The sequence below is a fragment of the Schistocerca gregaria genome, chromosome 2 (assembly GCF_023897955.1).
Source record: "Schistocerca gregaria isolate iqSchGreg1 chromosome 2, iqSchGreg1.2, whole genome shotgun sequence".
NCBI classification, from domain to species: domain Eukaryota; kingdom Metazoa; phylum Arthropoda; class Insecta; order Orthoptera; family Acrididae; genus Schistocerca; species Schistocerca gregaria.
The window spans coordinates 225,529,271-225,550,493 of NC_064921.1; the positions used below are offsets into that span (position 1 = coordinate 225,529,271).

The 21,223-nt window shown below is 51.4% G+C and overlaps 19 non-coding genes across 19 annotated transcripts; all 19 read left to right on the forward strand.

Annotated features, from left to right (window-relative positions):
* The first annotated feature begins 84 nt into the window (after window positions 1-84).
* On the forward strand, window positions 85-156 carry Trnae-cuc (transfer RNA glutamic acid (anticodon CUC)). Its single transcript has one exon. It is a non-coding gene; the product is annotated as a tRNA-Glu (tRNA).
* Window positions 157-531: 375 nt separating this feature from the next.
* Window positions 532-609, forward strand: Trnah-gug (transfer RNA histidin (anticodon GUG)). Its single transcript has one exon. It is a non-coding gene; the product is annotated as a tRNA-His (tRNA).
* A 288-nt stretch (window positions 610-897) lies between these two features.
* Trnal-aag (transfer RNA leucine (anticodon AAG)) lies at window positions 898-979 on the forward strand. Its single transcript has one exon. It is a non-coding gene; the product is annotated as a tRNA-Leu (tRNA).
* A 7,135-nt stretch (window positions 980-8,114) lies between these two features.
* Window positions 8,115-8,186, forward strand: Trnae-cuc (transfer RNA glutamic acid (anticodon CUC)). Its single transcript has one exon. It is a non-coding gene; the product is annotated as a tRNA-Glu (tRNA).
* Window positions 8,187-8,561: 375 nt separating this feature from the next.
* Trnah-gug (transfer RNA histidin (anticodon GUG)) lies at window positions 8,562-8,639 on the forward strand. Its single transcript has one exon. It is a non-coding gene; the product is annotated as a tRNA-His (tRNA).
* A 288-nt stretch (window positions 8,640-8,927) lies between these two features.
* On the forward strand, window positions 8,928-9,009 carry Trnal-aag (transfer RNA leucine (anticodon AAG)). The gene has a single exon. It is a non-coding gene; the product is annotated as a tRNA-Leu (tRNA).
* A 7,832-nt stretch (window positions 9,010-16,841) lies between these two features.
* Window positions 16,842-16,913, forward strand: Trnae-cuc (transfer RNA glutamic acid (anticodon CUC)). Its single transcript has one exon. It is a non-coding gene; the product is annotated as a tRNA-Glu (tRNA).
* Window positions 16,914-17,288: 375 nt separating this feature from the next.
* On the forward strand, window positions 17,289-17,366 carry Trnah-gug (transfer RNA histidin (anticodon GUG)). The gene has a single exon. It is a non-coding gene; the product is annotated as a tRNA-His (tRNA).
* Window positions 17,367-17,654: 288 nt separating this feature from the next.
* Window positions 17,655-17,736, forward strand: Trnal-aag (transfer RNA leucine (anticodon AAG)). The gene has a single exon. It is a non-coding gene; the product is annotated as a tRNA-Leu (tRNA).
* Window positions 17,737-17,816: 80 nt separating this feature from the next.
* Trnal-cag (transfer RNA leucine (anticodon CAG)) lies at window positions 17,817-17,898 on the forward strand. The gene has a single exon. It is a non-coding gene; the product is annotated as a tRNA-Leu (tRNA).
* A 274-nt stretch (window positions 17,899-18,172) lies between these two features.
* Window positions 18,173-18,244, forward strand: Trnae-cuc (transfer RNA glutamic acid (anticodon CUC)). The gene has a single exon. It is a non-coding gene; the product is annotated as a tRNA-Glu (tRNA).
* A 375-nt stretch (window positions 18,245-18,619) lies between these two features.
* Trnah-gug (transfer RNA histidin (anticodon GUG)) lies at window positions 18,620-18,697 on the forward strand. Its single transcript has one exon. It is a non-coding gene; the product is annotated as a tRNA-His (tRNA).
* Window positions 18,698-18,985: 288 nt separating this feature from the next.
* On the forward strand, window positions 18,986-19,067 carry Trnal-aag (transfer RNA leucine (anticodon AAG)). Its single transcript has one exon. It is a non-coding gene; the product is annotated as a tRNA-Leu (tRNA).
* An 80-nt stretch (window positions 19,068-19,147) lies between these two features.
* On the forward strand, window positions 19,148-19,229 carry Trnal-cag (transfer RNA leucine (anticodon CAG)). Its single transcript has one exon. It is a non-coding gene; the product is annotated as a tRNA-Leu (tRNA).
* Window positions 19,230-19,503: 274 nt separating this feature from the next.
* Trnae-cuc (transfer RNA glutamic acid (anticodon CUC)) lies at window positions 19,504-19,575 on the forward strand. The gene has a single exon. It is a non-coding gene; the product is annotated as a tRNA-Glu (tRNA).
* Window positions 19,576-19,950: 375 nt separating this feature from the next.
* Trnah-gug (transfer RNA histidin (anticodon GUG)) lies at window positions 19,951-20,028 on the forward strand. The gene has a single exon. It is a non-coding gene; the product is annotated as a tRNA-His (tRNA).
* Window positions 20,029-20,316: 288 nt separating this feature from the next.
* On the forward strand, window positions 20,317-20,398 carry Trnal-aag (transfer RNA leucine (anticodon AAG)). The gene has a single exon. It is a non-coding gene; the product is annotated as a tRNA-Leu (tRNA).
* An 80-nt stretch (window positions 20,399-20,478) lies between these two features.
* Window positions 20,479-20,560, forward strand: Trnal-cag (transfer RNA leucine (anticodon CAG)). The gene has a single exon. It is a non-coding gene; the product is annotated as a tRNA-Leu (tRNA).
* Window positions 20,561-20,834: 274 nt separating this feature from the next.
* On the forward strand, window positions 20,835-20,906 carry Trnae-cuc (transfer RNA glutamic acid (anticodon CUC)). Its single transcript has one exon. It is a non-coding gene; the product is annotated as a tRNA-Glu (tRNA).
* Window positions 20,907-21,223: the final 317 nt, after the last annotated feature.

Consider the following 21,223-nt stretch of genomic DNA (forward strand, 5'->3'; position numbering starts at 1 on the left):
AAGTGGAAACGTAAATTTTTGCAGTTGTCGCCAAATAGCGGGAAGGTGCTTGCTGCGTTTGCTGGAGGAGCGCTTGCGTCGTTATCCGGTGTGGTCTAGTGGCTAGGATACCTGGCTCTCACCCAGGAGGCCCGGGTTCGATTCCCGGTACCGGAAATTCGCGTTTTGTTGCTCCTCTTATGCGACTTGTCCCGACTTAGCTCGACTGACGCTCCGCTGACGCTTGCAGAAAACTACGTAAAATATGGTTCGCGGCCACAAGTGACGGCGAGAGAGATGCGACATCTGTCCACCTCTTATCGAGGCACATACCTGCGGTCAACAGACTTGGAGGACTGCAAGACATTGCCACGGGCGTTGAATGCAGCTAACCACTCTGCTCAGTGTCCCAAGAGCGCAGGCACGGTCGTTTGCAGGTATGCATATGATGGAGACCGCGTGTGACACAGCTGTGGCGAGACGCAGTCGGCCGAGCTTTGCTGTTCATCGCCACTTGCAGTCGAGAAGGCTACTTTCGGCGGTGGCTCCGTGGCCGTGATCGTCTAGTGGTTAGGACATTGCCATTGCGTTGTGGCCGCAATAACCCAGGTTCGAGTCCTGGTCACGGCACTTTTTAAAGTTCTGCCTTGCTGTCGCTGCAATGACGATAGTGACCCAGTGTTTGAAATCACGGTGCCCTCCTGATTGTTTGCTCATGTTCCACAGGCTGCAGGTGGCACTACCGATTCAATATCAACACGCGATGCCGCCGCACCAGAGCGCTGGCAGCTGCCTGTGTAGTTAATCTCTATTCGAAAAGTGCAGTGGTTTGAGGTTCGATGTATGAGCAACGCGTCGCAGAAGATCAGGAAGTTGTGTCGTGCACTGTTTTCTACAAATGCCACGAACTCTGGTGCAGGTAGCGTGGCCGAGCGGTCTAAGGCGCTGGTTTAAGGCACCAGTCTCTTCGGAGGCGTGGGTTCGAATCCCACCGCTGCCAATTTTTACTTCTCGTTTTTGTGCCATTGCCGTGTGTTCTCGAGGGGTAGAACGCAGCTCCTGTGGCCGTTGGGTCGCGTAGGTAACGTGGCCGAGCGGTCTAAGGCGCTGGTTTCAGGCACCAGTCTCTTCGGAGCCGTGGGCCCGAACACATCGCGCGCTCGCTGCGGCGTGTCGGGCGGTGTTTACTTGCGGATCGCGGTCGGCGGCGTGTGCCTCGCGGTGCTCTTTCTGCAGTAGTTTGTTATTCCTGTGAGTACCATGGATCTCAATCATTCAGAGAATCGTCAGAACAATATTCAGTGCGCGTTTGATAGATCCGTGCGTAGGCCTACGGCTTTCGAGATTCATGAATGGATTAAAAGTGATCTTCAATTACCGAAAAGTGTTGTTCTTGGCGTTCAACTTGACGCGTTCCTTAACTCGGTATTTTTAAAACTGTCGTCTTCCGATATGTGTGATACTCTAGTCAATGTGAATGGTGGTATACGTAAAATCAGGCACCTTGACGGTACTATTAGTGATGTTGTGTTATCGAACGCGGGTTATGGTATACGCACTGTTCGCGTGTTTAACCTGCCATTCGAAGTCCGTAATGAAACTATTTCTCGTAGTTTACTTCCGTATGGTACAGTGCTTTCGGTCGTAAAAGAGAAATGGTCGTCAGCTTATCATTACGACGTTGAGAACGGTGTTCGCAGTGTCCGCATGATTGTCCGACAGCATATACCGTCTTTTGTTGTTGTTGCTGGCCATCGGGCCTTTATTACTTATAGCGGTCAACCGGCAACCTGTTCTTTTTGCAATGGTACCGGACATTTTCGACAGGACTGTCCGAAACGTAGTCGCCCAGTGCAATTACCAAGGACAGACGGTCAGGATGAGGTGACGTGGGCGTCGGTCGCGCTTGGCGCCTCCCCCGCACGTGCGAGTCGTGTGTCTGCACCTGCGATTGCGACCGACGTTGTGGCTATGGACGTTACACCTTCCGTTCCTGTTGCTGATAGCTCCCCGGCGTTGCCTGTGATTTCTTTGCCTGTCGATGTAGCGGCCCCCGTGCCTGATACGCAGGCTGTTGACAAAATTGAGCTACCGATTATGTCTGACCCTGTACCGGCTGATGTAACGCTGTCCGTATTAGAACCCGTATCAGAGGCTGCTCCCACTGTTGTGAATGAGAATGTGTCCGCTGCTGCCGTCGTTGTTGTAGACCGCGAGGTGCGTCTTGACGCCCCCGCGGAACCCAAACCGCGTCGGGAAAGGCCGACTGAGAGGGCTGAAAACGTTCCCCGCATTCGCAGCGTGAGTATTTCGAGTGTTTCCTCTCGTAAGTCGCGAACGCCGTCCCCGGTGGTAACTTGTGTTCCACCATACAAGTCCACCTCTAAACTAAAAAAATTGCAACGGGCCTCGCAGCGCGCGGTTGTTGACTCGCGGCAGGCGCCGGCTTCCGAACGCCGTCGGCAGCGGCCTGCTGCTTGCAGTCAGCCCGAGGCGTCCGTGAGTTCCGCGGAGTCCAAGCGGGACGAGAAAGTTCGGCAGCTAAAGGTTCTCCTTACTAAAACGGAGCCTGTCGTAGCAAGCGGTATGGCGATGGACGTTGTTCAGGGCGTGTCTCCTGCACACTTGGCAGCTAAACGCAAATCGGACGACTCACATTGCCGTCGCATCCGGCCGCACTCGCAGGATTCTGGATCTGTTTCTACCATCGGCGCTGGACCTGCCACGGCGGCTCCTTCCGGTGCCGCTGTTAGTATGGACACGGAGGTGGTTCAGCCCCCCGTGTTTTCCGGTGATAAGTGTGACTGGGCGGCGGACGTGGAGGTGGACGACGGCACTGGAGCCGGTACGTAGCGCGACTTTGCTCTTTGCTTGGCAGCGTGATTGCATCCGCCGTTGCCTAAGTTTAACGTTGTTTTATGTGGCGTATTCTTGTCTCTCTTGTGTGCCACCGGTCTGTTGCACGTTTTAATCTGTATTTTGCACGCGAGTGTAATTTTGGCAGCGCCACTGCACCCGTCGTTGTATGTTTTTATTTGGTGTGTATTTTAAATGTGTTTGGTATTTTTCAATGTGTTGGGTGCCAGCCGCTCGTAGGCGGCACATTTTAGTCGTTCTTGCCGCTCACTTGGATCCTTATGGATACACGGGTGCTTTTCCAGATGTGAGCATTCATTTTTCACACAGTTGTGTAGTTTTGTTGTGTATAGGGTCTGACACGCGTTTTTTGTGTGTTTACCCCGTTCCTCTCAAGACCATGTGCTGTCCTACCGGTGCATGTGCCGCTTTTGTGGTGCGTATACTTTTTTTTTTTTTTTTTTTTTTTTTTTTTTTTTTTTTTTTTTTTTTTTTTTTTCGCGCGTCTGATGTGTGACATCCGTTTTAGACATATTTTACTGTGCTTGCCACTTCCTTGCATATTTTTAGCGGCACGTGTGCATGCAATTTTTTGCGGACCTAAGTTTTAGCCTTTGAAAGTGTCTGGTGTTTATTGTCCGCTGGCGGAACTTTTAGTCGTTTTGTGTTGAAACAGTGTGTACTCCTTGTGACGCCAATGCTTCCACCGTTGTGCACGCTTCTTTGAATTTTATTCTTCTTGTTATTTCTTGTCTTTGCTGTGTCTGGTGTGTGCCCCCCGCCGCCGATCTTGTCTACATTAGTTGTTATCTTCGCAGCGATACTGCCTCGCTTCTTGTGCACACTGTATTTGTTGCTCCTTGCGTTGTGTATGGTTCCTGACACGCGTCGGTGGCATATACTTACTGTTAATGTTAACAAAATGCGTAGTCCTCATAAGGTCCTTGCATTAAAAACTCTTTTATGTGAAACCCGTTGCCATGTCGCTTTTTTGCAAGAAGTGACACGGGAGGCTCTCCTGCTTTTAACCGATCTGAGTGACTACGTTATTGTGGATAATGTGGTGTCAGACAATGTCACCGGTACAGCTATTTTAGTCTGCCCCGGGCTCAATGTCACTAATATCGAGTGTCTCCCTACTGGCCGCGCTATTGCGTGCACTATTGAAGGCGTCACGTTTGTTAATGTTTATGCTCCTTCCGGTAGCGACTACGCGGCGCGGCGGCTCTTTTATAGTCAGGAGCTGTGTGAGGTTTTGCACCGTAATTCCGCTCATTTAATTCTCGGCGGTGATTTTAATGCGGTCACCGATGACCGCGATCAGGAGCCGCGCTCCAACAAGTGTCAGGAACTCCACACGCTTCTCACAAGTTTTAATCTGCAGGACACGTGGCGAATGCTCCACCCGGTTGACACCCAATTTACCTATTTTTATCCACAGGGACACAGCCGACTTGATCGGATCTATGTGTCATCGTCACTTGCGGCCCCGGTGGCTCGATCTGAGGTCAGGCCGGTTATTTTTTCAGATCACTGCAGTTATTTTTGTGAACTTTCGCTTCCATTTTTTAGGCCTTCCTATCGCCGAAATCTATGGAAGTTTAACTGCAGCCTGCTGGCCGACTCTCATTTTCAGCAGTGCTTCACTGATATGTGGCACAAACTTTTGCAGGCTAAACCCGGTGATAGTAGCGTTCTCGGGTGGTGGGTTGGCACTGCCAAACCTGCAGTCCGGACCTTTTTAATTAATTTTAGCCGAGACGCAGCGCACTGGCGTCGCTCGACGTCACAGTTTTATCAGAGCTGTTTGAAGGACCTCGCCCGCCAAGTTACGGCCCAGCCGCATCTTCTTCCCATTTTTAAACAATTTCAGGCCGAACTTTTGACCGATCTGCGGCGAAAGGGTAGGGGGCCGGTTACTCGGTGCCAACCTGTGGGTGCCGTGGACGGGGAGCCGCTCTCTATATATCATCTTAACAGAGAGCGGAAGATGCGCGAACGATTGGCCTTTAATGCGTGGGTCACTCGGGATGGAACAAAGACTTCCGACAGGGTGACGATTGAGAGGGAAATCCACGCACATTTTGAGTCTCTCTTTCGGGACGTTGATGTCGAACCCGCTGCGCTGCGTCGTCTTTTACAGGGGATTCCAAATGTTTTACGTCGCACAGACCGTGTCCATCTTAATGAGGCATTTACGTCCGATGAATTGCACGAAGCTGTCAAGCGAAGTCCTAGGGGAAAATCTCCCGGAATGGACGGCATTCCCGCTGAATTTTATTTGCAATTTTTTAACCTTTTACGCGATACGTTAACCGGTATCGCGAATGAAATTCTTAATGGCGCTCCTCTACCAACGGAATTTGCAGCGGGATGCATCACGCTCATTCCCAAATCGAAAGCGACGCCGAATATCCACGCTGTTCGACCGATCACTCTGTTAAACGCGGACTATAAGATCATGGCGAGGTGCGTCGCGCACAGACTGCGGCAAGTCATGCCGCGCGTTCTCTGTGAACATCAGACGTGTGCTGTGCGTGACAGGAATATTTTTGACGCCGTTCTGGCCTATAGGGACTGTATCGGTTTTGTACGCGGCAACAGAGTTCGGTCGGCAGCCATTATGTTGATCGATTTCCAGAATGCGTTTGACAGGGTTGGCCATGCCTATTTGCGGCGTATCATGGTTGCAATGGGCTTTGGCCGTAAGTTTACCCACACGGTTCAGGGTTTTTTGCGCAATGCCACGTCGAGTGTCATGGTCAATGGGTCCCTCAGTCAGCCTATACGTCTAACTCGCTCGGTCAGACAGGGTTGCCCGTTGTCAATGACACTTTACGCTTTGGCGCTCGACCCGCTGCTGCGGTCTATCTGCCGAGAGTGTCCCGGGATCCAACTTGGGGAAGATCGCCTCACTTGTCGGGCTTATGCCGATGATCTTGGGGTGTTCTTGGGTCGGCCGGCCGATGTAGATACCCTGTACTCTGTTCTCCGGCTGTTTGAGAAGGCGACGGGGGCCGTTGTGAATGTTCACAAGACGGTTTTGCTGCCTCTTACTCCACGCATGAGCCATGTGCGTCGAAATTGGTTCAGTGTTGTGCAGCAGCACAAAGTCCTGGGGGTTATTTTATCTGATAATCCTCAGCGCATGGAGGCTCTGAATTGGCGTCCCGTCTTACACACCGTTAGGGCGGTTGTTAAAATTCATGCGGCCCGACATTTGGCGCTCCATGACAAGGTGCATCTCATTAACACTACCATCTTAGCTCGAGCGTGGTATTTGGCACAGGTTCTCCCGGTTCCTAAGCTTCTAGATCGCGCTATTAAACAGGCCGTCTACTGGCTCCTATGGAAAGGGGACATTTTCAAGGTTTCGTTAGCCACCTGCACCTTACATCCGGCCGATGGGGGACTCGGTCTGGTGGATTTTTCCGCCAAATGCGCGGCGCTCCTCCTCAAACGGACTACGGCCGTATTGGAGAAAGGCACCAGCAGTGCCACGGTCAGGTTGTTCACCCAATACCGCCCACCTTCCGTGGTTGCTCCGGTCTCTGTCAGCCACATACCCTTTGCGCTGAATTACGTGCGGCTTTTTTATTTTAACAGCAGTTATCTTGCGCATAGTGGCACCAGCGGGGGCCGTGTGGGCGACATTGTCCGTGCTCTGCGGGGATTACCGGCCAGAAACAAGTGGGAGTACCGCCTACCACATACTGACTGGCGGACAGTTTGGCGCAACATCACCACCCCCGTGCTTCCTGCACCTGTCAGAGCAACGTGGTATAAAGTGGTCAATGGCACGATTCCTACAAATGCTAAACTGCACTCTATTCATCTGAGTCCGTCCCCTGCATGCGAAGAGTGCCATGTCGAAGATACCATTGAACATCGTTTCGTGTGCCGTCGGTTCCGTGCTGTGTGGGACACTGCTCGGGATATGGTTCGTCTCGTCAACAGGGTGTCTATAGCGCAGGTGACAGTGGCAGATGCAATCGTACCTCAGTGTAAGGCGTTTCCATCCACCAAACGCAATGCCACGATCTGGTTAATCGGGCCAACACGCGATCTAGTGTTTTATCTCAAACTGACGGATCGTTTAGATTTTCTCACCTACTTATGGACTGAACACGGCAAGTACCGTGTTCGTACCGATTATGTTCTGACCTTTGCAAATTTTTTGCATGTCGCTTTGGCGCATGCTTTTGCTCCTTACCGATGTCGACTTAATTAATTTTCCCCATTCCTGCTTAAAACTGTGACGTGATAGTGAGAGAATTCGTTTAGCGATGCATGTATATTCAGTATCAGGAACGAAAAATATAACGTAATCGGGAGACATTTCTCCCTTGGGAATTGCCTCGTATATGGTGTATTGCGAGGATTTTTGTTTTCCTTTCTTTCTTTTCCTCTTGTTTTCCACTCTGCCCTGTTATGGTTTGGGATCGTGTTACCGCGAAGAAGCGTTTGCATGAAAGTGTTCCCTTTTTGTGGACATTTCATTGTGTTTTCCTTACTTTTACTTTCGTCGGGATTGATGGTGTGATTTTCCTAATTGAATTGCATTGTTTTCTTTTCTTTCTTGTTTGTTAAGAGTGATCATCGCACCTCTTTTTTTTTCCACGGAGTACGTCCGTGATAATGACTTCTCCGTTGCTGAATGGCGTTTTGCTTTGTGTGCTGACTGGACTTTTCTTTGACTGATTTCCGAAAGAGATATTGTTCTTTATTTTTCCACTTCACGAAGCAATCGCATGTTTACTCTGATTTCCGTGAAGATCCACACCTTTCCGTTAACCCTTTCACCAACAATGCCTCAGAGGAAGGAGGCTTACTTTTCATTTTGCTTTGGTCAACGTTCGTTTTCGTTTAAGTTACATCTGGCAACGGCACTAACTATAGCTGAGAAGCTCGCCGACGAAGGCGTTATTTGGAGAGCGAAAGGACGGGCTATAAGGGGAGATGGGAGGCCCGAAAAAAAAAAAAAAAAAAAAAAAAAAAGCTGCCAACGTTTTCTGTCTCGTAATCCAGAGCTCTGATTACCCGCGAAGGAAATAGCGCAGCAAAGCGTGATCGTCGCTTTCGTAAATTGTCGTAGCACAGTGCGTGGTGTAACAACAGGATTCACCGGCGCAGGTTGGTCTCATGATCGCTGGCGTTCGTCTCCACGAGATACGTCCCGAGCATGCCGTTCTACAAAGTGGAAACGTAAATTTTTGCAGTTGTCGCCAAATAGCGGGAAGGTGCTTGCTGCGTTTGCTGGAGGAGCGCTTGCGTCGTTATCCGGTGTGGTCTAGTGGCTAGGATACCTGGCTCTCACCCAGGAGGCCCGGGTTCGATTCCCGGTACCGGAAACGCACATTTTGTTGCTCCTCTTATGCGACTTGTCCCGACTTAGCTCGACTGACGCTCCGCTGACGCTTGCAGAAAACTACGTAAAATATGGTTCGCGGCCACAAGTGACGGCGAGAGAGATGCGACATCTGTCCACCTCTTATCGAGGCACATACCTGCGGTCAACAGACTTGGAGGACTGCAAGACATTGCCACGGGCGTTGAATGCAGCTAACCACTCTGCTCAGTGTCCCAAGAGCGCAGGCACGGTCGTTTGCAGGTATGCATATGATGGAGACCGCGTGTGACACAGCTGTGGCGAGACGCAGTCGGCCGAGCTTTGCTGTTCATCGCCACTTGCAGTCGAGAAGGCTACTTTCGGCGGTGGCTCCGTGGCCGTGATCGTCTAGTGGTTAGGACATTGCCATTGCGTTGTGGCCGCAATAACCCAGGTTCGAGTCCTGGTCACGGCACTTTTTAAAGTTCTGCCTTGCTGTCGCTGCAATGACGATAGTGACCCAGTGTTTGAAATCACGGTGCCCTCCTGATTGTTTGCTCATGTTCCACAGGCTGCAGGTGGCACTACCGATTCAATATCAACACGCGATGCCGCCGCACCAGAGCGCTGGCAGCTGCCTGTGTAGTTAATCTCTATTCGAAAAGTGCAGTGGTTTGAGGTTCGATGTATGAGCAACGCGTCGCAGAAGATCAGGAAGTTGTGTCGTGCACTGTTTTCTACAAATGCCACGAACTCTGGTGCAGGTAGCGTGGCCGAGCGGTCTAAGGCGCTGGTTTAAGGCACCAGTCTCTTCGGAGGCGTGGGTTCGAATCCCACCGCTGCCAATTTTTACTTCTCGTTTTTGTGCCATTGCCGTGTGTTCTCGAGGGGTAGAACGCAGCTCCTGTGGCCTTTGGGTCGCGTAGGTAGCGTGGCCGAGCGGTCTAAGGCGCTGGTTTCAGGCACCAGTCTCTTCGGAGCCGTGGGCCCGAACACATCGCGCGCTCGCTGCGGCGTGTCGGGCGGTGTTTACTTGCGGATCGCAGTCGGCGGCGTGTGCCTCGCGGTGCTGTTTCTGCAGTAGTTTGTTATTCCTGTGAGTACCATGGATCTCAATCATTCAGAGAATCGTCAGAACAATATTCAGTGTGCGTTTGATAGATCCGTGCGTAGGCCTACGGCTTTCGAGATTCATGAATGGATTAAAAGTGATCTTCAATTACCGAAAAGTGTTGTTCTTGGCGTTCAACTTGACGCGTTCCTTAACTCGGTATTTTTAAAACTGTCGTCTTCCGATATGTGTGATACTTTGGTCAATGTGAATGGTGGTATACGTAAAATCAGGCACCTTGACGGTACAATTAGTGATGTTGTGCTATCGAACGCGGGTTATGGTATACGCACTGTTCGCGTGTTTAACCTGCCATTCGAAGTACGTAATGACACTATTTCTCGTAGTTTACTTCCGTATGGTACAGTGCTTTCGGTCGTAAAAGAGAAATGGTCGTCAGCTTATCATTACGACGTTGAGAACGGTGTTCGCAGTGTCCGTATGATTGTCCGACAGCATATACCGTCTTTTGTTGTTGTTGCTGGCCATCGGGCTTTTATTACTTATAGCGGCCAACCGGCGACCTGTTCGTTTTGCAATGGCACCGGACATTTTCGACAGGACTGTCCGAAACGTAGTCGCCCTGTGCAATTACCACGGACAGACGGTCAGGACGAGGTGACGTGGGCGTCGGTCGCGCTTGGCGCCTCCCCCGCACGTGCGAGTCGTGTGTCAGCACCTGAGCTTGCGACCGACTTCGTTGCTATGGACGTTACACCTTCTGTTCCTGTTGCTGATAGCTCCCCCACGTTGCCTGTGATTTCTTTGCCTGTGGATGTAGCAGCCACTGTGCCTGACACGCAGGCTGTTGATAGAATTGAACTACCGATTGTGTCTGACCCTGTACCGGCAGCTGTAACGCTGTCCGTATCGGAACCCGTTTCAGAGGCTGCTCCCTCTGTTATGAATGAGAATGTGTCCGCTTCTGCCACCGTTGCTGTCGATCGTGAGGAGCGTCTTGACGCCCCCGCGGAACCCAAACCGCGTCGCGAAAGGCCTACTGAGAGGGCTGAAAACGTTACCCGCTTTCGCAGCGCGAGTATTTCAGGTGTTTCCTTTCGTAAGGCGCGGACGCCGTCCCCGGTGGTGACTTGTGTTCCACCGTACAAGTCCACCTCTAAGCAAAAGAAATTGCAACGGGCCTCGCAGCGCGCGGTTGTTGACTCGCGGCAGGCGCCGGCTTCCGATCGCCGTCGGCAGCGTCCTGTTGCTTGCAGTCAGCCCGAGGCGTCCGTGAGTTCCGCGGAATCCAAGCGGGACGAGAAAGTTCGACAGCTAAAGGTTCTCCTTACTAAAAAGGAGCCCGTTGTGGCAAGCGGTATGGCGATGGACGTTGTTCAGGGCGTGTCGCCTGCACACTTGGCAGCCAAACGTAAATCGGACGACTCACATTGCCGTCGCATCCGGCCGCACTCGCAGGATTCTGGACCTGTTTCTGCCGTCGGCGCTGGACCTGCCACGGCGGCTCCTTCCGGTGCCGCTGTTAGTATGGACACGGAGGTGGTTCAGCCCCCCGTGTTTTCTGGTGATAAGTGTGACTGGGCGGCGGACGTGGAGGTGGACGACGGCACTGGAGCCGGTACGTAGCGTGACTTTGCTCTTTGCTTGGCAGCGTGATTGTATCCGCCGTTGCCTAAGTTTACCGTTGTTTTTGTGGCGTATTCTTGTCTATCTTGTGTGACACCGGTCTGTTGCGCGTTTTAACCTGTATTTTTGCACGCGAGTGTAATTTTGGCAGCGCCACTGCACCCGTCGTTGTCTGTTTTTATTTGTTGTGTATTTTAAATGTGTTTGGTATTTTTCAATGTGTTGGGTGCCAGCCGCTCGTCGGCGGCACATTTTAGTCGTTCTTGCCGCTCACTTGGATCGTTACGGATACACAGTTGCTTTTCCAGATGTGCGCATTTATTTTTCACATACTTGTGTAGTTTTGTTGTCAATGGGGCCTGACACGTGGTTTTTGTGTGTTTACCCCGTTAATCTCAATACCATGTGCTGTCTTACCGGTGCGTGTGCCGCTTTTGTGGTGCGTATACTTTTTTTTTTTTTCGCGCGTCTGATGTGTGACATCCGTTGCAGACATATTTTACTGTGCTTGCCACTTTCTTGCATTGTTTTAGCAGCACATGAGCATGCAATTTTTTTTGCGGACCCACGTTTTAGCCTTTGAAAGTGTCTGGTGTTTATTGTCCGCTGGCGGAATTTTTAGTCGTTTGTGTTGAAACAGTGTGTGCCCCTTGTGACGCCAATGCTTCCACCGTTGTGCACGCTTCTTTGAATTTTTTTTTCTTATTGTTATTTATTGACTTTGCTGTGTCTGGTGTGTGCCCCCCGTTGGAGGCAATGTCTCATCGCTCATGCCGACGAGCTGCATGATATAGTATTGGCGGCGCACATGTCCTTTTACTCTGTCCGTATATTTTTGATATTTCACCTATGTCTCCTGTCTCCACCTTTTGGGGATGTCTTTTATCGTTGTTGTCGATTGTCTGTGTCGTTTGCTAGCGCACACGACCTTTCGTTGTGCCACTGTGTGCCTTTGATTTACTTTTGTGCACGGCGTCGGCGGTTTGTTTGTTTTACCGGGCCTGTCGCTCGACTGCGTCGTCCTCGCTGAGCCGGGGCACCTCTTATTGTATGTGTATGTTGTATCTTCTTATTTGTTGGTGTTTTAGCTGTGCTTGGCGTTCGGTAGCCTGCGGTGGATCGTTTTCGCTGTTCATGTTCACATGTTGCTTTGCTTTGGGGGCGCCCTTGTGACCGTTATTGTGGACCCTTCTTTCATTTTCTGTATGGTACCTGCCACCTGTCGGTCTGCCATGTTCGCCGATCTTGTCTACATTACGCGTTATCTTTGCAGCGCTACTGCCTTGCTTCTTGTGCACATTGTATTTGTTGCTCCTTGCGTTGTGTATGGTTCCTGACACGCGTCGGTGGCATATACTTACTGTTAATGTTAACAAAATGCGTAGTCCTCATAAGGTCTTTGCCTTAAAAACTCTTTTATGTGAAACCCGTTGCCATGTCGCCTTTTTGCAAGAAGTGACACGGGAGGCTCTCCTGCTTTTAACCGATCTGAGTGACTACGTTATTGTGGATAATGTGGTGTCAGACAATGTCACCGGTACAGCTATTTTAGTCTGCCCCGGGCTCAATGTCACTAATATCGAGTGTCTCCCTACTGGCCACGCTATTGCGTGCACTATTGAAGGCGTCGCGTTTGTTAATGTTTATGCTCCTTCCGGTAGCGACTACGCGGCGCGGCGGCTCTTTTATAGTCAGGAGCTGTGTGAGGTTTTGCACCGGAATTCCGCTCATTTAATTCTCGGCGGTGACTTTAATGCGGTCACCGATGACCGCGATCAGGAGCCGCGCCCCAACAAGTGTCAGGAACTCCACACGCTTCTCACAAGTTTTAATCTGCAGGACACGTGGCGAATGCTCCACCCGGTTGACACCCAATTTACCTATTTTTATCCACAGGGACACAGCCGACTTGATCGGATCTATGTGTCATCGTCACTTGCGGCCCTGGTGGCTCGATCTGAGGTCAGGCCGGTTATTTTTTCAGATCACTGCAGTTATTTTTGTGAACTTTCGCTTCCATTTTTTAGGCCTTCCTATCGCCGAAATCTATGGAAGTTTAACTGCAGCCTGCTTGCCGACTCTCATTTTCAGCAGACCTTCACTGATATGTGGCACAAACTTTTGCAGGCTAAACCCGGTGATAGTAGCGTTCTCGGGTGGTGGGTTGGCACTGCCAAACCTGCAGTCCGGACCTTTTTAATTAATTTTAGCCGAGACGCAGCGCACTGGCGTCGCTCGACGTCACAGTTTTATCAGAGCTGTTTGAAGGACCTCGCCCGCCAAGTTACGGCCCAGCCGCATCTCCTTCCCATTTTTAAACAATTTCAGGCCGAACTTTTGACCGATCTGCGGCGAAAGGGTAGGGGGCCAGTTACTCGGTGCCAACCTGTGGGTGCCGTGGACGGGGAGCCGCTCTCTATCTATCATCTTAACAGAGAGCGGAAGATGCGCGAACGATTGGCCTTTAATGCGTGGGTCACTCGGGATGGAATAAAGACTTCCGACAGGGTGACGATTGAGAGAGAAATCCACGCACATTTTGAGTCTCTCTTTCGGGACGTTGATGTCGAACCCGCTGCGCTGCGTCGTCTTTTACAGGGGATTCCTAATGTTTTACGTCGCACAGACCGTGTCCATCTTAATGAGGCTTTTACGTCCGACGAATTGCACGAAGCTGTCAAGCGAAGTCCTAGGGGGAAATCTCCCGGAATGGACGGCATTCCCGCTGAATTTTATTTGCAGTTTTTTAACCTTTTACGCGATACGTTAACCGGTATCGCGAATGAAATTCTTAATGGCGCTCCTCTACCAACGGAATTTGCAGCGGGATGCATCACGCTCATTCCAAAATCGAAAGCGACGCCGAATATCCACGCTGTTCGACCGATCACTCTGTTAAATGCGGACTATAAGATCATGGCGAGGTGCGTCGCGCACAGACTGCGGCAAGTCATGCCGCGCGTTCTCTGTGAACATCAGACGTGTGCTGTGCGTGACAGGAATATTTTTGATGCCGTTCTGGCCTATAGGGACTGTATCGGCTTTGTACGTGGCAACAGAGTTCGGTCGGCAGCGATTATGTTGATCGATTTTCAGAATGCATTTGACAGGGTTGGCCATGCCTATTTGCGGCGTGTCATGGTTGCAATGGGCTTCGGCCGTAAGTTTACCCACACGGTTCAGGGTTTTTTGAGCAATGCCACGTCGAGTGTCATCGTCAATGGGTCCCTCAGTCCAGCTATACGTCTAACTCGCTCGGTCAGACAGGGTTGCCCGTTGTCAATGACACTTTACGCTTTGGCGCTCGACCCGCTGCTGCGGTCTATCTGCCGCGAGTGTCCCGGGATCCAACTTGGGGAAGATCGCCTCACTTGTCGGGCTTATGCCGACGATCTTGGGGTGTTCTTGGGTCGGCCGGTTGATGTGGATACCCTGTACTCTGTTCTCCGGCTTTTTGAGAAGGCGACGGGGGCCGTTGTGAATGTTCACAAGACGGTTTTGCTGCCTCTTACTCCACGCATGAGCCATGTGCGTCGAAATTGGTTCAGTGTTGTGCAGCAGCACAAAGTCCTGGGGGTTATTTTATCTGATAATCCTCAGCGCATGGAGGCTCTGAATTGGCGTCCCGTCTTACACAAAATTAGAGCGGTTGTTAAAATTCATGCGGCCCGGCATTTGGCGCTCCATGACAAGGTGCATCTCATTAACACTACCATCTTAGCTAGAGCGTGGTATTTAGCACAGGTTCTCCCGGTTCCTAAGCTTCTAGATCGCGCTATTAAACAGGCCGTCTACTGGCTCCTTTGGAAAGGGGAAATTTTCAAAGTTTCGTTAGCCACCTGCACCTTACATACGGCCGATGGGGGACTCGGTCTGGTGGATTTTTCCGCCAAATGCGCGGCGCTCCTCCTCAAACGGACTACGGCCGTATTGGAGAAAGGCACCAGCAGTGCCACGGTCAGGTTGTTCACCCAATACCGCCCACCTTCCGTGGTTGCTCCGGTCTCTGTCAGCCACATACCCTTTGCGCTGAATTACGTGCGGCGTTTTTATTTTAACAGCAGCTATCTTGCGCATAGTGGCACCAGCGGCGGTCGTGTGGGCGACATTGTCCGTGCTCTGAGGGGATTACCGGCCAGAAACAAGTGGGAGTACCGCCTACCGCACACTGACTGGCGGACAGTTTGGCGCAACATCACCACCCCCGTGCTTCCTGCACCTGTCAGAGCGACGTGGTATAAAGTGGTCAATGGCACGATTCCTACAAATGCTAAACTGCACTCTATTCATCTGAGTCCGTCCCCTGCATGCGAAGAGTGCCATGTCGACGATACCATTGAACATCGTTTCGTGTGCCGTCGGTTCCGTGCTGTGTGGGACACTGCTCGGGATATGGTTCGTCTCGTCAACAGGGTGTCTACGGCGCAGGTGACAGTGGCAGATGCAATCGTACCTCAGTGTAAGGCGTTTCCATCCACCAAACGCAATGCCACCATCTGGTTACTCGGCCATACAATTTATTCGCTCTTTTGTCTCAAACTGACGGATCGTTTGGATTTTCTCACCTACTTATGGACTGAGTACGGCAAGTACCGTGTTCGTACCGATTATGTTATGACTTTTGCAAATTTTTTGCAGGTCGCTTTGGTGCATGCTTTTGCTCCATACCGATGTCGACTTAATTAATTTTCCAAATTCCTACTTAAAACTGTGACGTGATCGTGAGCGAATTCGTTTAGCGATGCATGACTATTCAGTATCTGGACCGAAAAATATAACGTAATCGGGAGTCATTTCTCCCTTGGGAATTGCCTCGTATATGGTGTATTGCGAGGATTTTTGTTTTCCTTTCTTTATTTTCCTCTTGTTTTCCACTCTGCCATGTTATGGTTTGGGATCGTGTTACCGCGAAGAAGCGTTTGCATGAAAGTGTTCCCTTTTTTGTGGACATTTCATTGTGTTTTACTTACTTTTACTTTAGTCAGGATTGATGGTGTGATTTTCCTAATTGAATTGCATTGTTTTTTTTTTCTTTCTTGTTTATTAAGAGTGATCATCGCACCTCTTTTTTTTTTCCCCACGGAGTACGTCCGTGATTATGAATTCTCCGTTGCTGAATGGCGTTTCGCTTTGTGTGCTGACTGGACTTTTCTTTGACTGATTTCCGGAAGTAATATTGTTCTTTATTTTCCACTTCACGAAGCAATCGCATGTTTACTCTGATTTCCGTGAAGATCCACACCTTTCCGTTAACCCTTTCACCGACAATGCCTCATAGGAAGGAGGCTTACTTTTCATTTTGCTTTGGTCAACGTTCGTTTTCGTTTAAGTTACATCGGGCAACGGTTATAAAAAAAGAAAAAAAAAAAAAAAAAAAAAGCTGCCAACGTTTTCTGTCTCGAAAGCAGCAGCACTGGTTACCCGCGAAGGAAACAGCGCAGCAAGCCGTGAGCGCCTCTTTCTTAAATTGTCGTAGCACTGTGCGTGGTGCAACGACAGCATTCACAGGCGCAGTTTGGAGTAATGATGCCTTGCGTTCGTGTTCATGAAATGTGTCCCGAGCATGCCGTTCTACAAAGTGGAAGCGTAGATTTTTACAGACGTCTTTCAATAGCGTGTTCGCCGGAGGAGCACTCGTGTCTTTTAAAAAAAAAAAAAAAAAAAAAAAAAAAAAAAAAAAAAAAAAAAAAAAAAAAAAGCTGCCAACGTTTTCTGTCTCGTAATCCAGAGCTCTGATTACCCGCGAAGGAAATAGCGCAGCAAAGCGTGATCGTCGCTTTCGTAAATTGTCGTAGCACAGTGCGTGGTGTAACAACAGGATTCACCGGCGCAGGTTGGTCTCATGATCGCTGGCGTTCGTCTCCACGAGATACGTCCCGAGCATGCCGTTCTACAAAGTGGAAACGTAAATTTTTGCAGTTGTCGCCAAATAGCGGGAAGGTGCTTGCTGCGTTTGCTGGAGGAGCGCTTGCGTCGTTATCCGGTGTGGTCTAGTGGCTAGGATACCTGGCTCTCACCCAGGAGGCCCGGGTTCGATTCCCGGTACCGGAAACGCACATTTTGTTGCTCCTCTTATGCGACTTGTCCCGACTTAGCTCGACTGACGCTCCGCTGACGCTTGCAGAAAACTACGTAAAATATGGTTCGCGGCCACAAGTGACGGCGAGAGAGATGCGACATCTGTCCACCTCTTATCGAGGCACATACCTGCGGTCAACAGACTTGGAGGACTGCAAGACATTGCCACGGGCGTTGAATGCAGCTAACCACTCTGCTCAGTGTCCCAAGAGCGCAGGCACGGTCGTTTGCAGGTATGCATATGATGGAGACCGCGTGTGACACAGCTGTGGCGAGACGCAGTCGGCCGAGCTTTGCTGTTCATCGCCACTTGCAGTCGAGAAGGCTACTTTCGGCGGTGGCTCCGTGGCCGTGATCGTCTAGTGGTTAGGACATTGCCATTGCGTTGTGGCCGCAATAACCCAGGTTCGAGTCCTGGTCACGGCACTTTTTAAAGTTCTGCCTTGCTGTCGCTGCAATGACGATAGTGACCCAGTGTTTGAAATCACGGTGCCCTCCTGATTGTTTGCTCATGTTCCACAGGCTGCAGGTGGCACTACCGATTCAATATCAACACGCGATGCCGCCGCACCAGAGCGCTGGCAGCTGCCTGTGTAGTTAATCTCTATTCGAAAAGTGCAGTGGTTTGAGGTTCGATGTATGAGCAACGCGTCGCAGAAGATCAGGAAGTTGTGTCGTGCACTGTTTTCTACAAATGCCACGAACTCTGGTGCAGGTAGCGTGGCCGAGCGGTCTAAGGCGCTGGTTTAAGGCACCAGTCTCTTCGGAGGCGTGGGTTCGAATCCCACCGCTGCCAATTTTTACTTCTCGTTTTTGTGCCATTGCCGTGTGTTCTCGAGGGGTAGAACGCAGCTCCTGTGGCCGTTGGGTCGCGTAGGTAGCGTGGCCGAGCGGTCTAAGGCGCTGGTTTCAGGCACCAGTCTCTTCGGAGGCGTGGGTTCGAATCCCACCGCTGCCAACGTTTTCTGTCTCGTAATCCAGAGCTCTGATTACCCGCGAAGGAAATAGCGCAGCAAAGCGTGATCGTCGCTTTCGTAAATTGTCGTAGCACAGTGCGTGGTGTAACAACAGGATTCACCGGCGCAGGTTGGTCTCATGATCGCTGGCGTTCGTCTCCACGAGATACGTCCCGAGCATGCCGTTCTACAAAGTGGAAACGTAAATTTTTGCAGTTGTCGCCAAATAGCGGGAAGGTGCTTGCTGCGTTTGCTGGAGGAGCGCTTGCGTCGTTATCCGGTGTGGTCTAGTGGCTAGGATACCTGGCTCTCACCCAGGAGGCCCGGGTTCGATTCCCGGTACCGGAAACGCACATTTTGTTGCTCCTCTTATGCGACTTGTCCCGACTTAGCTCGACTGACGCTCCGCTGACGCTTGCAGAAAACTACGTAAAATATGGTTCGCGGCCACAAGTGACGGCGAGAGAGATGCGACATCTGTCCACCTCTTATCGAGGCACATACCTGCGGTCAACAGACTTGGAGGACTGCAAGACATTGCCACGGGCGTTGAATGCAGCTAACCACTCTGCTCAGTGTCCCAAGAGCGCAGGCACGGTCGTTTGCAGGTATGCATATGATGGAGACCGCGTGTGACACAGCTGTGGCGAGACGCAGTCGGCCGAGCTTTGCTGTTCATCGCCACTTGCAGTCGAGAAGGCTACTTTCGGCGGTGGCTCCGTGGCCGTGATCGTCTAGTGGTTAGGACATTGCCATTGCGTTGTGGCCGCAATAACCCAGGTTCGAGTCCTGGTCACGGCACTTTTTAAAGTTCTGCCTTGCTGTCGCTGCAATGACGATAGTGACCCAGTGTTTGAAATCACGGTGCCCTCCTGATTGTTTGCTCATGTTCCACAGGCTGCAGGTGGCACTACCGATTCAATATCAACACGCGATGCCGCCGCACCAGAGCGCTGGCAGCTGCCTGTGTAGTTAATCTCTATTCGAAAAGTGCAGTGGTTTGAGGTTCGATGTATGAGCAACGCGTCGCAGAAGATCAGGAAGTTGTGTCGTGCACTGTTTTCTACAAATGCGACGAACTCTGGTGCAGGTAGCGTGGCCGAGCGGTCTAAGGCGCTGGTTTAAGGCACCAGTCTCTTCGGAGGCGTGGGTTCGAATCCCACCGCTGCCAATTTTTACTTCTCGTTTTTGTGCCATTGCCGTGTGTTCTCGAGGGGTAGAACGCAGCTCCTGTGGCCGTTGGGTCGCGTAGGTAGCGTGGCCGAGCGGTCTAAGGCGCTGGTTTCAGGCACCAGTCTCTTCGGAGGCGTGGGTTCGAATCCCACCGCTGCCAACGTTTTCTGTCTCGTAATCCAGAGCTCTGATTACCCGCGAAGGAAATAGCGCAGCAAAGCGTGATCGTCGCTTTCGTAAATTGTCGTAGCACAGTGCGTGGTGTAACAACAGGATTCACCGGCGCAGGTTGGTCTCATGATCGCTGGCGTTCGTCTCCACGAGATACGTCCCGAGCATGCCGTTCTACAAAGTGGAAACGTAAATTTTTGCAGTTGTCGCCAAATAGCGGGAAGGTGCTTGCTGCGTTTGCTGGAGGAGCGCTTGCGTCGTTATCCGGTGTGGTCTAGTGGCTAGGATACCTGGCTCTCACCCAGGAGGCCCGGGTTCGATTCCCGGTACCGGAAACGCACATTTTGTTGCTCCTCTTATGCGACTTGTCCCGACTTAGCTCGACTGACGCTCCGCTGACGCTTGCAGAAAACTACGTAAAATATGGTTCGCGGCCACAAGTGACGGCGAGAGAGATGCGACATCTGTCCACCTCTTATCGAGGCACATACCTGCGGTCAACAGACTTGGAGGACTGCAAGACATTGCCACGGGCGTTGAATGCAGCTAACCACTCTGCTCAGTGTCCCAAGAGCGCAGGCACGGTCGTTTGCAGGTATGCATATGATGGAGACCGCGTGTGACACAGCTGTGGCGAGACGCAGTCGGCCGAGCTTTGCTGTTCATCGCCACTTGCAGTCGAGAAGGCTACTTTCGGCGGTGGCTCCGTGGCCGTGATCGTCTAGTGGTTAGGACATTGCCATTGCGTTGTGGCCGCAATAACCCAGGTTCGAGTCCTGGTCACGGCACTTTTTAAAGTTCTGCCTTGCTGTCGCTGCAATGACGATAGTGACCCAGTGTTTGAAATCACGGTGCCCTCCTGATTGTTTGCTCATGTTCCACAGGCTGCAGGTGGCACTACCGATTCAATATCAACACGCGATGCCGCCGCACCAGAGCGCTGGCAGCTGCCTGTGTAGTTAATCTCTATTCGAAAAGTGCAGTGGTTTGAGGTTCGATGTATGAGCAACGCGTCGCAGAAGATCAGGAAGTTGTGTCGTGCACTGTTTTCTACAAATGCCACGAACTCTGGTGCAGGTAGCGTGGCCGAGCGGTCTAAGGCGCTGGTTTAAGGCACCAGTCTCTTCGGAGGCGTGGGTTCGAATCCCACCGCTGCCAATTTTTACTTCTCGTTTTTGTGCCATTGCCGTGTGTTCTCGAGGGGTAGAACGCAGCTCCTGTGGCCGTTGGGTCGCGTAGGTAGCGTGGCCGAGCGGTCTAAGGCGCTGGTTTCAGGCACCAGTCTCTTCGGAGGCGTGGGTTCGAATCCCACCGCTGCCAACGTTTTCTGTCTCGTAATCCAGAGCTCTGATTACCCGCGAAGGAAATAGCGCAGCAAAGCGTGATCGTCGCTTTCGTAAATTGTCGTAGCACAGTGCGTGGTGTAACAACAGGATTCACCGGCGCAGGTTGGTCTCATGATCGCTGGCGTTCGTCTCCACGAGATACGTCCCGAGCATGCCGTTCTACAAAGTGGAAACGTAAATTTTTGCAGTTGTCGCCAAATAGCGGGAAGGTGCTTGCTGCGTTTGCTGGAGGAGCGCTTGCGTCGTTATCCGGTGTGGTCTAGTGGCTAGGATACCTGGCTCTCACCCAGGAGGCCCGGGTTCGATTCCCGGTACCGGAAACGCACATTTTGTTGCTCCTCTTATGCGACTTGTCCCGACTTAGCTCGACTGACGCTCCGCTGACGCTTGCAGAAAACTACGTAAAATATGGTTCGCGGCCACAAGTGACGGCGAGAGAGATGCGACATCTGTCCACCTCTTATCGAGGCACATACCTGCGGTCAACAGACTTGGAGGACTGCAAGACATTGCCACGGGCGTTGAATGCAGCTAACCACTCTGCTCAGTGTCCCAAGAGCGCAGGCACGGTCGTTTGCAGGTATGCATATGATGGAGACCGCGTGTGACACAGCTGTGGCGAGACGCAGTCGGCCGA